Raw genomic sequence first — 12574 nt, 5'->3', positions numbered from 1 at the left:
GGTTTGCACATGAATGTTTGAAAATTCCATGTCTTGTGCCAGCTGTTATAGTCTTGTTACCCAGCTGCTCCAAGAGGAGCTCTTGTTTAGCTGGCTTCAAGTTCAATACCCTCCCCCATCATCATTCTCCTGACATCATCCTGACATTAAATAACATCCAATCTCTCTTTATGATAGCATTCTGCTTTATTTTTGCCCACAAAATTATTACTGACTGATATTTTCTTGCTTGTTTTCTGTCTTTACTCATTAAAATGCAAGCTTTGTGAACACAAGGCTCTTTTCTCCGTGTTTATTTTCTAATTGAAGTATACTTGATTTGTAACGTTGCATTTGTTGTTAGTGTACAGAAAAGTGATTCAGCTCTTTATTATTATTATTATTATTATTATTGTAAATTTTTACTGGAATATAGTTGATTTACAATGTTGTGTTAGTTTTTGCCTACAACAAAGTGAACCAGGAGTACATATACATATGTCCACTCTTTTTTGATTCTTCTCCCATGTAGGTCATTGCAGACTATTGAGAAGAATTTCCTGTGCTATACAGTAGGTCCTTATTCGTTATCTATTTCATATATAATCGTGTGTATGTGTCAGTCTCAGTCTCCCGATTTATCCCTGCCTCCCTCCGTTCTACATGTATGTACATCTATATCCTTTTTCATATTCTTTTCCATTATGGTTTATTACAGAATATTGAATATAGTTCCCTGTACTATACTCTTTTTTAAGACCTTGCTTACCTGGATTTCCAAGGCTTAGAACAGTACATTGTACATAATAGTGTCTTATTTGTTACAGGAATATCAGAAGAATGAATTAATAAACGATCTTTAGTTGCCTCACTGCACTTGAGGGTGGCATTGCCTACTTCAGAGCTGACCCAACCACACAACAGGCAAATCCAGTTTAAAATGTTTTGCCTAAGAAGCACCCAGGAAATATTCATTTTTTCCCCCTTTTATCTTTTCATTTATTGCTTGATTGCAAGTAATGAAAGAAAAGAAAGTTTCCATGCATTGAATTTTTTACCTCTTTTCTTTAATATGAAAAAACTAAATACATCTCGAGGAAATAGGGCTTGATTCCCAACTAACGCCCACCGTCCTCCTTTCTGTAAAACAGTTGTTTGGATTCTGAGATTCTTATTTTCTGCAGTGTGTGTCTATTTCTCTCGATGGTTCTGTTTACAGGAGAGAGATACCTCTTTAATTTGTGTTTATGTGTGTTGTTTTTCTTAGTCTACTCCTGTCTTTTTTTCCTTCCCTAAGAGAAGACAATCAGGTTCTCATGTTACTACTAAGTGTTCTAGCAGATGGAAAAAGGTTGCCACATGAGGTCATTGCTGTGTGGATGAACTTGTAGACGCTGACATATCAGAGAGCATCTAAGGGAAATGTTATAGGGGCCATCAAGGCCGCTTCAAATTTCCTGATTGCATATATTAAAACAGGATAAGCTCCAATTACTGGAGTCCTCGCTTCAGTATAATGCAGAATTGGAGCTGTGTGTGGATTCTGATCTCTTGAAGCAGCCAAGTGTATCCGAAAATATGAAAATTAAGTTATCTATCTATAGTTGGAAGAGCCAGAGAGCTAAGCAACCAGCCCCTATCATTTTGGGCAAGAGAAAAGGGGTCATGAGAGTTCAATTTGGGTTTGTGGCTTTTCACCAAACACGGGGTAGACTTGAAATGCACAGCTTCGTATTACTTTTTCCTGGTGATAAGTCAGATAAGATACGGAAACTTAGCCTTAGTGGTTTTAAACCTTTCTATCTGTGATCATAAAGTGACCATTTACAAATTGGAATGCTTTACTGACCTGAGACCTGCTTGCTTCTGGACCTGTCACTACAAGGGGACTTCCAGCTAAAACAACAGCAGACTGATGCAAAAAGTTTCCCATCGTCTGTAGAGAGGAGTGTACCAGAAGACAGCTGCTCAGAACAGCTGTCTGCTCACACAGCCATCTTAGGGGAGAGTGATTAATGAACTCACTTGGGCAGCGAGGAGCCCAGTTCACTGATCCATAGTTGCAGCACAGGTATTGATGTGAAACTAATGAGAAATTTGATGCTCAAATTTGAATGTTTATTCCAATTACCAACCAACAGATCCAAATTTTTTTAAAGCTCAAAGCATTAACCTTTTGTTAAGAATGGGCAACATGAAACTGTGGTTTTACACTGTGTGCTGGGACTTGCAAATTGATGTGACTAGAGTCTGTTTTGACAAATGGTACACCTCCCATGCACATCACTTTCTTTAAATGTTAGGTTTTTAACCAAGGAAGGAAGGAAAAAGGACCAGTCCTGTGCCTGTCACACTGGCATCACTTAGCACTAAACACACAGATGTAATGAAAAGTCCCTCCAAAAGCAAACAACAAGAACTTAGGCTGCACATGTCTGAGTGTGGAGTCCGGAGTGAGGATACTGAGATTCTAGACTTTTCCCCTGCTCACCAGATCACATGCTCATTACTCTGCACACCCCTGACTTTTACCTTTAAGAAACATATTAACCCTTACTCGAGAGAAAGGGCAAGCATTGCAAAGATGAGGAAAAAAAGAATAAAATAAGAGATTTACTTAAGATGATAAAAGCTAGAGAAGAGAAGGCTTTAAAGAGTTGCAGCAAGTATATTAGGTCTACAGCATGCGTATAGTGAATATTTGCTGCCCATTCATGCCCAGCATCCATGGAAGATACTGTTAAACAATGCTCCCTTTTACATTAGCCGGGATCCGCTTTCAGTGGGGAGATGTGGACAGCACCACCAATCAGTCAAAACCAATAGCGGAGGTGACATCCATTTGCTAGTCCAGAGTGAGAAGGCTTGGGACCCCTGCATGTCTCCTCTTGGCCCCCCTCCCTCAGGTCTCCTCCACGCACACTCACCTGTCACCTTGTGAGAAGTTCTTCCCGGACCACTGACACAGACTCGCAGCTCCCTTCCTTACCCTGCATGCCCTGGCTCTCACTTCTACTCGACACTTTCCATTTTCCCTTATTTGTTTGCTTATCTGCTCCCTCTACACCCAATCCAGAACGTTAGTCCCATGAAGGAAATGAGTTCATCACTTTTGTTTGCTGCAGAGTCCCCAGCAACTTGCTGGGTGTCTGACTCATACCGGGTGCCCGGTAAATGGGTGAAGGCATACAGAAGTGGATTTTGAGTAAAATACAAGCAGGGATGTCCTATGGCAAAAATAATGGCTCTGCTCTCTGAAACCCATTCATACAGAAGTAGCTCAAGCAGTAAAAGTTTCTGAAAGTTAATTGCTATAAAGATCAAGGTCAATTGGATCCATCAAACAAGGTAAACAAGGTGGCTTTCTGAGATGGGAGACCTTTGAGAAAAAAGAACTCAGAATCTTTGTGTCCACCTGTCAGAAGAATGATAGACGAAATCCATGAATCATACAGAAAATGGACGACCACCTCCGAGGTCCCTTCCAAATGTTTTGTGACTTATCTATTCCTTCAGAGGCTGGATGTCATAGTTAAAGATTTATGCGGTTTCATTAAAGCTATCACACAATGCCCACAGGCTTAAAGGAGGTTGTCATGAGATTCCAGCCACTGTTCCTTCTTGGGATAAGGCTAAGAATATTCTTATTCTCATTCTTATTAGGCCCTACTCATGGAGGCATAAGAGTGATTTTGGTATATTCTTGCTAGGGAATGACTGAGGTTATCGCAGTATGTAAGCTATATCCTCGAAGCAAGGGTCCTTTCAAAGTGAAGGGAAATATTTCAGACTATTAGAATCTCATTTAGGAAATGGCAACCTTATTGCATGAAATGAGGCCATGATGTGCAGAAAGAGTTAAATGTTCTTCCAGAAGAGCCTGACTCTAAGCCAGGATATGGCATTAAGCACAGAGAAAATTGGGCTGAATAATCCCTTTAGACTCTTTAAGGTGCTGAGCTGACATTTTGATACGTTGCAAGTTGGCAAGTCAACGTTTCGTAGTTTATCTTCAAATTCCACATTTTAAAAGTCTTATTTCCTTCTTCTGAAAAGGCTATACCTGCAACCGCCTTTAGTCCTACCTACACAAAATTAGATATCTTTTTTGTTCATTCAGAACAGGGAGAATTTAATATTCCAAATTTTGTGAGAAAAGAAACCCCATTTCTCCTTAAAACCTGTGGCTTAAGTTTCATAATAGTCATGGAATCTTATAAAGACAATAAATTATGAAATGACAGCAAGATGTAAGACACTGCAGAGGCAGTGTTTTTGAAAATAAAAATGTAAGGTATGTTTGAAATATGAGTTTTAAAATCAGTTAGGGCTATTTTATGGGGTTTGATTACAGATGCCAAAATATAATCCCTTTTCTACTCATCAGACAGGCTACTGAGACTGTTTCCCTGCTAAAATGTCCAAATTTAACTGAAGGAGAGTTTTCAAACCTGACTAGTGTGTTGTGATAGCTAAAGGAATATAAATCAGGGTGGGATTGGAAAGGAGAGTCTGTGTTTGAAAATTATTGTATGTGATAGTCACAACAGACAATCTGTAAAATCAGGTCTTGCAAGTCACATGTACATTAATTTTCTTCCCTTATCATGCACACACCCTGTTCTCCAGAAAGCCTGCCCCATTCCTCAGCCTGTTTGCTTATCTTATGGCCCCCATTAGAATTCATCACTTCTTCATGCAATTTAACACACGGAGAATTACCTGCCCCTTGTTGCCATCTTTCCTAGGGGGTGGGCTTCATGAGAATTGGCTGTGTCCATCAGTATTTAAGTATCTCCAGCTCTGAAATAAAGTAGGGTCTGCATAAAATTTGCTAAATATAGGAATTATGTTTGAGCCTCGTCTACTGCAGGTTCTATGGTATGCTTGAGTCTCGTCTACTGTGGAATCCACCACAAGGATTCTCCGGCCTGGGTACAATCACCTCAACTACTGTGACTCCTGTTCTAGCCCATGACTTACTGGGACACACAGTCTCTAGGTTTCTGACCCAGAGACCTTCAGTAGAAGGAAGACTGAAAAGTCACAAAAGTGACCAGTACTACACTTGGCATCTCTGATATCTTACTTAATTCCTTACATACAGGAAGTTTCAAGAGCTGCTGGATAGGGTACGAATAACCACCAGTCATTGGCTCATGAGTAATTCTGCTTGTGTGGAAACCGGATTGCCTCCAATTTGCAAATGGGAAGGATTTAAGCCAAAGGATCTCTAGCTGCTTCCAGAACTTGCTAGTGCCACCCATGAGTGTGGTTATGCTGTTTTTTAATTACTATGTACATCCAAGAATGTACCATGTAATCAAAAGACCACAGCACTGTATATCTGTAGCAGAGAAAATCCTTTACCAGATAACAAGAACGGGATTTTCTAGCAACTTGTATGGTCAAGTTTTCATGTATCAACTAATGATAGAAGGAAACCTACCTAGACAGAAGAGCTTAGCTGCAGAATAGATTTTTTTGTTTTGCAAAAGTATATAAATACCACTATATTCACTCTCTTCCTTAAAAAGTGTGATAAAGTTAAAATATAAATTTCCAACTGTGCAGTGCCTCTGTATGCCTCTTTGTCTAAGTTGTTGACATCTGAGAGACAATCTCTCCTATCTGTTTCCCATTTTTTCATCTGCCTAGCGTGTGTGTGTATGTACGTAGTGGAGTCCAGATTTGAAAGGCTCCTTCACCTTTGAAATGTGTGCTCTCTCACACATGCGTGCACACACACACACACACACACACACACCCTTGAAATAAAGTGCCCGATCCCTGCTTTGGTTTTCCCCCTCTGGTGGGTCAAGGGTCTCTCTCTGCGGAGTCTGTCTGCGCACCAGCAGTCATGCGGAACCTGTTTCTGACCGTCAGCCGGTGCGCTTGAAAGGGAAGGCCATAGTGATGGGCTGACCTTCCGGCCCAGCAGCCGGAAGGGAACCCCATGGGGATCTCCTAAAGGGGATGTTTCTGCCTTGGTCACATCAAGGTTGTTCAGTTCAGTGACTCTGTTTTAAGTGTTCCTTGTATTCTCCACTGACCACTGGAAAAGGCAGTTTTGTTTCCTTGCCCCAGCTTCAGAGGCATTAAACTCTTCACCTTGACTTTTCTTGGAACTGCAAAACTAGGAAAGGGCGAAAAAAAGAAGAGCTGAAAGAGGTAACAAAGACCTTTGGCGCCCTTATCATACGGGTAACCATCGTGCTCACCCGGCCTATCGGGGAGGCAGTGGGCTAGCTACACAAGGGTGGCCCGTTTTACAACCCATTTGGCCCTTTTTATATGCAGGGAATTTTAAAACTGTTACGCGTTTCTGCCTTTTTTCATCGGAGATCTCTCCAAATATTTTTGAAAGTGGTGGTGGGAAAAGAAGACTTTTCAATTATGGCTACATTTCAGAAAAATCAATGATCTTAATACTCTGCACGGTGAGGTATTAGGGTGCAGGACTGACCAAAGGTGTGCTGAAAGTGCAGATAAATAGTTTTTCCTAAAGAATGCACATAGTTAGCATTATTTTATTTAGCTTGACAAAATCAGCGCTTCAAAGACACTTGTTAGCAGCTTTAAAAGATTAAATATTAGCCTTTGGACAAAGGATCCACGAGCCTGCATTTCATGTTGAACAATTACGGGCCACATTGCCTTTAAATGTTTCAGAGAGACGGTTAAATTTTGAAGGGGAAGCTTTTCTATTCGAGCTGTGTGAACAAAGGCAAGTTTGTATACGGGAGGGCGGCCCAGGGGATTTCTGCTAAGACAGATGAAATGATTGTGGTGAAATCAAACCACCTCGGCAGCCTCTTTGTCCAGGCTGTGCACCCTCCCCGGTGTTCTCCTTTTGCCTGGGAAAAAGTCCGGCAGTGGTCAAGCAGAGGTGGGTCAAATGAAGCCAGGCTGAATGTGCGCATTGACCTCCAGGGGCCTTGAGGACGATGAAAAACAGACTATGCACAGAGAAGCGCTTTGAAAATGGTGAGATGTTATTGTTATTACAATTATGATCTTTAAATCCGCAAGACATGTTCCTGGAGAGTTTGCTCCAGTTCCCTTTCTGCTGCTGGAGAAAGTAACCTGAAAGGTGGGGCTTTCTCATCTCTCTCTTTTTGAGCTGAGCTCAAATAAGACAAAATTATAAAATTCATTTTTGGTTAAATTGTCTGAGAGAAGTGACTGTTCATTCAACACGTTCAATTCAGAAATTGATGAAACAATTTCATGATAGCTATGAGGAACTGATACCGATTTGGAAAGAAAAATCACACCAAACACTGAGTCCTTTTACAGTGACTCGTAGAATCCTCGGTACCTAGGAAGTAAAGATGTACCCCATTTGACACACAGCATAAATCAGGGAGATAATGTTGACCCCCACGGGCTGAGGAGGTGATGTAGGATTAATAACTACCTCAGAAGTATTACTGGACTGGCTTGCCCCAAGGAGTGACAAACTTGGAGCCATCTTCCTTAGCAAATGGAAAAACTAAAGTTGCTGTACCCTAAAATTCCAGTCCAAATGAATTTGTATTTGGATCTGTTGATACACCAGGATAAGTCCCCAGCTAACAGTCCAGTTCCCCAAATTCTCAGTAACATCTGTCCAATTTCAACTTGTGGCTGTAGATTGAAACCATGCAAAATCCTGTGGTTACAGTAATTTCCACCAGGAAACCATGAAACAACGAGTGGTATGCAAATGAAGAATTTTCAGTCCACTTTTTGAAAAAATTTCCAAGCTGGAAATTGAGGTTTGGTAGCACACAGGGCCTAAAGTGATGAACTAACTCCAAACACAGCTCTGGAAGTGGAAAATTTGGAAGTTTCCTTTGCCCTGACAAGTGTTTTTAGTTTGTTTTTGATTTATAGGATTTAGTGTCTGGGAAAAAGTCTTTCTGAGAGAAAGCAAGAAGGAGATGGTAGAGGATTCCTTACTCCGCTCCCCGCCCCGCCACATGACCCTATTAAGAGCTATCATTTCCTCAGGAGGTCCTTTCATTGCATTGAATCCAGACCACAACCTGCAAAACAGGCATTATTATTATTCCCATTTAAAAGTCGCACTACATAAAGGTTGACTAAGTTTGGAGCAAACACTCAGACTTTAAACACTGACACAAAGCTTCAGAAACGCAAATCTTTCTTCCTTCGCAAATGGGACTTCAGCTCTGTCCTCCCCTCCTCTTCACTCCTAATACTGTTCTGACAGTTTCGGGCTTTGGAGACCCCCGGGAAGAACCAGGTGGGGAAGAAAGCACGTGGGCGACTCCTCTCAGACCGGGTTTAAGTGTGCTCTCATCCTCATCCCCATAGCATTAGCGCTGATGTTGGACTCATGCCAAAGGTGGGGGCGGGGGGGGATGCGTTTTGCAAGTTTGTTCTCAAGGTTGGTGGCCTCCAGTCAGGGCTTATCTCTAAGTTACTTCTCAGGAACGGGGCCAGATCAATACTGTATTCTCTCAGACCTCTCTAAACCCAGCGGGGAAGGCAATCACGGCCGGGCGGCTCCCTGCACCTTCTGGAGCGGATCAATACTCCGACAGCGTGGAGCTTTGTTCCTCCCCCGGCTCTAAGATGTTCCGCATGCTCTACATGATTGCTTAAAGGCTCGCCTTCCCTTCCCCGTGGATGACAACACCACTCCCACCCTCATCGTCCCTAATACTATCACTACAATTGCCTTGACATGAAATAGCAGCACAAACCCAGCGCCTGGGCTTTCAGGTGTTTTATCTTTTTTGAACATCTCTATTAGTAAGGGCTGTTGATTTGCCTTTAATATGTAGTCGGAGCTTTAATGCAAACCTGCACTTATTTACAGTGCTTTGCGAAACCCACTGAGATGATTTTACCTGTGGGAATCATATAGGGACTGTTGCAGGGGAGAGAGAGGTATAAACTCGTAAGCCCAAGAATATTAGCTTAAACTTTATGCGGCTTGAAGCCCATTATAGCTACCCCATACCGCCACAGAAATTGTCTTAGAAGAGCTCTGTGTCTTATTTACTTTTTAAATGATGCTGGGTAAAATGAAATATTTATTTTACTGTTTTTCAGCCAACATTCCAATAAGTGGTAAATAACACGGAGGCTCAACAGATCCTGTTTCTCCAGTTCCTGTTTGTTGCTGTTGCCTGCTAAGTAAAGTTATTGATATGCTCTGAGCCTTTACCACACACATGTCTCCTCAGTGCTCATCTCCCTCCAAATACACCAAAACAATAAAACATAAAAGATAACATATATTATGTGATAGCATTGAAATAGTGAAGTTTAAATGAAAACTCATTACTTTAGCTTAAGGAATAAAAGTCCAGCACTTTAGTCTCTTTCTGATGGCTTCAACCACATCCCTTGAGCTTCTTCCCTGTTGTTAATGCCCCTGTCCTGGGTCCCAACCTCCATTATTGCTCTTTTGTTGTTTCAAGACTTCTCCATACTGTTCAGCTTGTCCCTTCCCCTTAGACATGTGTAACTCTCGGCCTTTCTTTGCTCCTTTAAGTCCATCACACCCTTCAGGATCTGGTGCCCGTCTCAGCCCCTCTGGGAACCGCTGGAAACAGTCCGACCCAGTGGGTCACAGTGGAGCACTGCCGTTCATCGGTTATGAGTCAGACTGCAAGACAGCTGGACGTCTGCAGTCAAAAGCAGTTGAACTTCCAAAGTTTGCCAATAATTTTTTAATGATACTTGGGGCGATGGATATTGATGATTATCAACTGGTCAATTAAGACATGAAAGTTCAAGGTTATCCTTAATCTTTTTATTCTTTCACTGGTACACTGATGTATTTCTAAGAATAACAGAAAGGGCCACACATTCTTAATTGCACCTTCCTTGAAACTTGTCTTAGAGAACTTGTAGGCCACTGAAGGTCACCCACTGGTAGTATGAGATATCTAAGATGTGCTGTAACACTCCCCAATGGATCATTTTTATTTGTTGGGTCATCCACACACTCAGTGGGATTCCCAGATGGTGTAGTGGTAAAGAATCCATCTATCAATGCAAGAGATGTAGGCTTGGTCCCTGTGTCGGGAAGATCCCCTGGAGTAGGAAATGACAACTGCCTCAATATTCCTTTCTTTTCCTTTCTTTCAGTATTCTTGCCTAGAAAATTCTATGGACAGAGGAGTCTGGTGGGCTACAGTCCATGGGGTCGCAAAGAGTTGGACACACTGAGCTACTGAACATACCACACACCACAGACTCAACACTATACCTTGTATAAATCATTAGGCACTGAGCAAATACTAATTAATGTGTTGGCTGGTGGGAGTCATCTTTTAATAGAAACCAAGTATGTCTGTTGGCTGTACATGCACTGTGCCCATGAGGAAAAAAAAAAAAGGGAAATAATTTAGAATGTATCCAGTATTGCAAACTAATTAGATGAATTGTCACTTCTGATGGCAGATACACCAAGCAAAGTTGCTTTAGTTAGTAGTTTGCTTAATTTATTATAGAGTCCATTTCAGGTTGAATATTTAAGTGCAGCTCCTGAGTACACTGGACTACTAAGATATATAATTAAAAAGTCTAGCTGAAGCATTCTGATGCTTTAAGCTGTTTCATATAGCTGAGAAAAGAAAGCAGGTGTCAGAAACTTGACTATTTTACCCGGGAAAAAAAAGAATTGGTTTTACCTGGTGGATGAACTCAGAATGACAGCCATATAACAATGCAGTGTTGCAAAATACAACATGTAACATATATAATGTGTGCAGAGGAGAGAAAGAAAATGATACAGAGTAAATTATTTCTCCTTCATTCATGTAAGTTGATTACAAGTGAATTAATATGCATTTTCAAGGGCGTATTGTATTACGGCTAAAGAAGTTACAAGCAACATGTGCAAGATTTTATGAAATTTATTTTGAAAGCATCTGTCTGAGATAGTGATGTAGACAATGAAAGCATAATGGAGGACAGAAGTCATTATACAGAGGACAGGTAGCTGCTGAACAGTGAAACCACAGCAATTTAGAAAGTTAAAAGAAATTAAAATTCGAGTTCTGCATTTAATTGTTAATGTAATACATTTTCAACAAGGTAAAGACTTCCTTCCCTCCTTTTTTTTTGTATCCTTCTTCCTGCCTCTCCTGCTTTTCTCTCTGTCTCTGACTCTGTCCTTTGTCTCTCTCCGTTATCTGCTGTCTCTATGTCTCTGCCTCTGTCTCTGTATTTGTCTCTTTGTCTCTATTTCTGTCTCTGTCTCTCCCTCAGTGTGTCTTCCCTGTATGTCTCTCTCTCTCTCCTTGAATTCTATAAAGAGGAGTTATCAAAGTCATCGATTTGGACACGTTTATGACATGGCGGGAAGAGACTGGCTGATACTTTGCAATCTATGACCTTGAGAAGCTACTTGTTTTCATGATAATTTTCTTTTAGTATCATAGTGCTCATTCAAGCTGTCTACCCAGTATCCCACGCCAGCTTGGTAATAATATGCTGCGTTAACTTATTTTCGCTCATAGAATAAAAAGTGCTATACCAAATGAGAGGATCATTGATATCACCATTTCCTTAAATCCCTCATAGTTCTTGTCCATTATTCATTACTATTGCTACTCAGTGAACATCCACTCTGAGCCAGGCATAGGTTTTTAAAATGTCTTTGGATGGCTAAAGATCTCTATCAAGTAAATGTTCACATGTGCGTGCTCAGTCGCTCAGTCACGCCTGGCTCTTTGTGACTCTGTGGACCATAGCCTGCCAGGCTCCTCTGTCCATGGACTTTTCTGGGCAAGGATACTGGAGTCGGTTGCCATTCCCTCCTCCAGTGGATCCTCTTGACCCAGGGATCAAACTGATGTCTCCTGTGTCTCCTGCATTGGCAGGTAGATTCTTTAGCACTGAACTACTTGGGAAAAGCCCATCAACTGAATGTACTTCATTGTTTATAAGAATACCACGTTTAGCATAAAGACTTTCATTTGAATCTTCCCCCATGTCTACCTGGAAAGTATTTACATTTTCATGCTAGTGATGGCATGGGTTTAGTATTTAATATTTAGTTTGGGGCATTTTTAAGCATAAAAAATCAAGCTGGCTTAGATTAGCCATTTTCAATCCAAAAAAGTTAACTTCTGGAGAAAAATTCATCTAACAATCTAACTGTTTACCTAACCAGACAAAGTTCAGTCCTTTCTGTGACAGGACCATAGAGGTGCACAGAGGTGTATTGAACACTGTCTTCAGATTATTTTCCCCACTTTCTAAAGTTATATCAGAACCATACACTTTTTAAAATAAAATTTTGCTTTTTAAAACATTAGACTCACAGTGAGTGAAGTCGCTCAGTCATGTTCAACTCTTTGCGACCCCATGGACTGAGTGTAGCCTACCAGGCTCCTCCCTCCATGGGATTCTCCAGGCAAGAGTATGGGAGTGGGTTGCCATTTCCTTCTCCAGGGGATCTTCCTGACCCAGGGATTGAACCCAGGTCTCCCATATTCTAGGCAGACGCTTTAACCTCTGAGCCACCAGGGAAGCTTGTAAAAAATTGTACCATCAATCTACAATGAATGAATGAATGTGCAATTTGTCATCTTCCCAGAATTAGGTCAGACTTCCCAGTCCTTCT

General features: G+C 41.2%; 1 long non-coding RNA gene across 2 annotated transcripts in view; it reads left to right on the top strand.

The window, feature by feature from the left end:
* Positions 1-9197, top strand: part of LOC128066895 (uncharacterized) — a 32988-nt gene extending 23791 nt beyond the window's left edge. The window contains exons 3-4 of one of the 2 annotated variants that reach the window (XR_008201260.1): positions 512-551; positions 9046-9197. This is a non-coding gene — a long non-coding RNA (uncharacterized LOC128066895). The remainder of the gene's footprint in view (positions 1-511; positions 552-9045) is intronic. The other variant, XR_008201259.1, reaches the window with a different exon arrangement.
* Positions 9198-12574: the final 3377 nt, after the last annotated feature.

The sequence above is a fragment of the Budorcas taxicolor genome, chromosome 21 (assembly GCF_023091745.1).
Source record: "Budorcas taxicolor isolate Tak-1 chromosome 21, Takin1.1, whole genome shotgun sequence".
NCBI classification, from domain to species: Eukaryota; Metazoa; Chordata; class Mammalia; order Artiodactyla; family Bovidae; genus Budorcas; species Budorcas taxicolor.
This window is presented reverse-complemented; position numbering and strand designations above follow the sequence as displayed.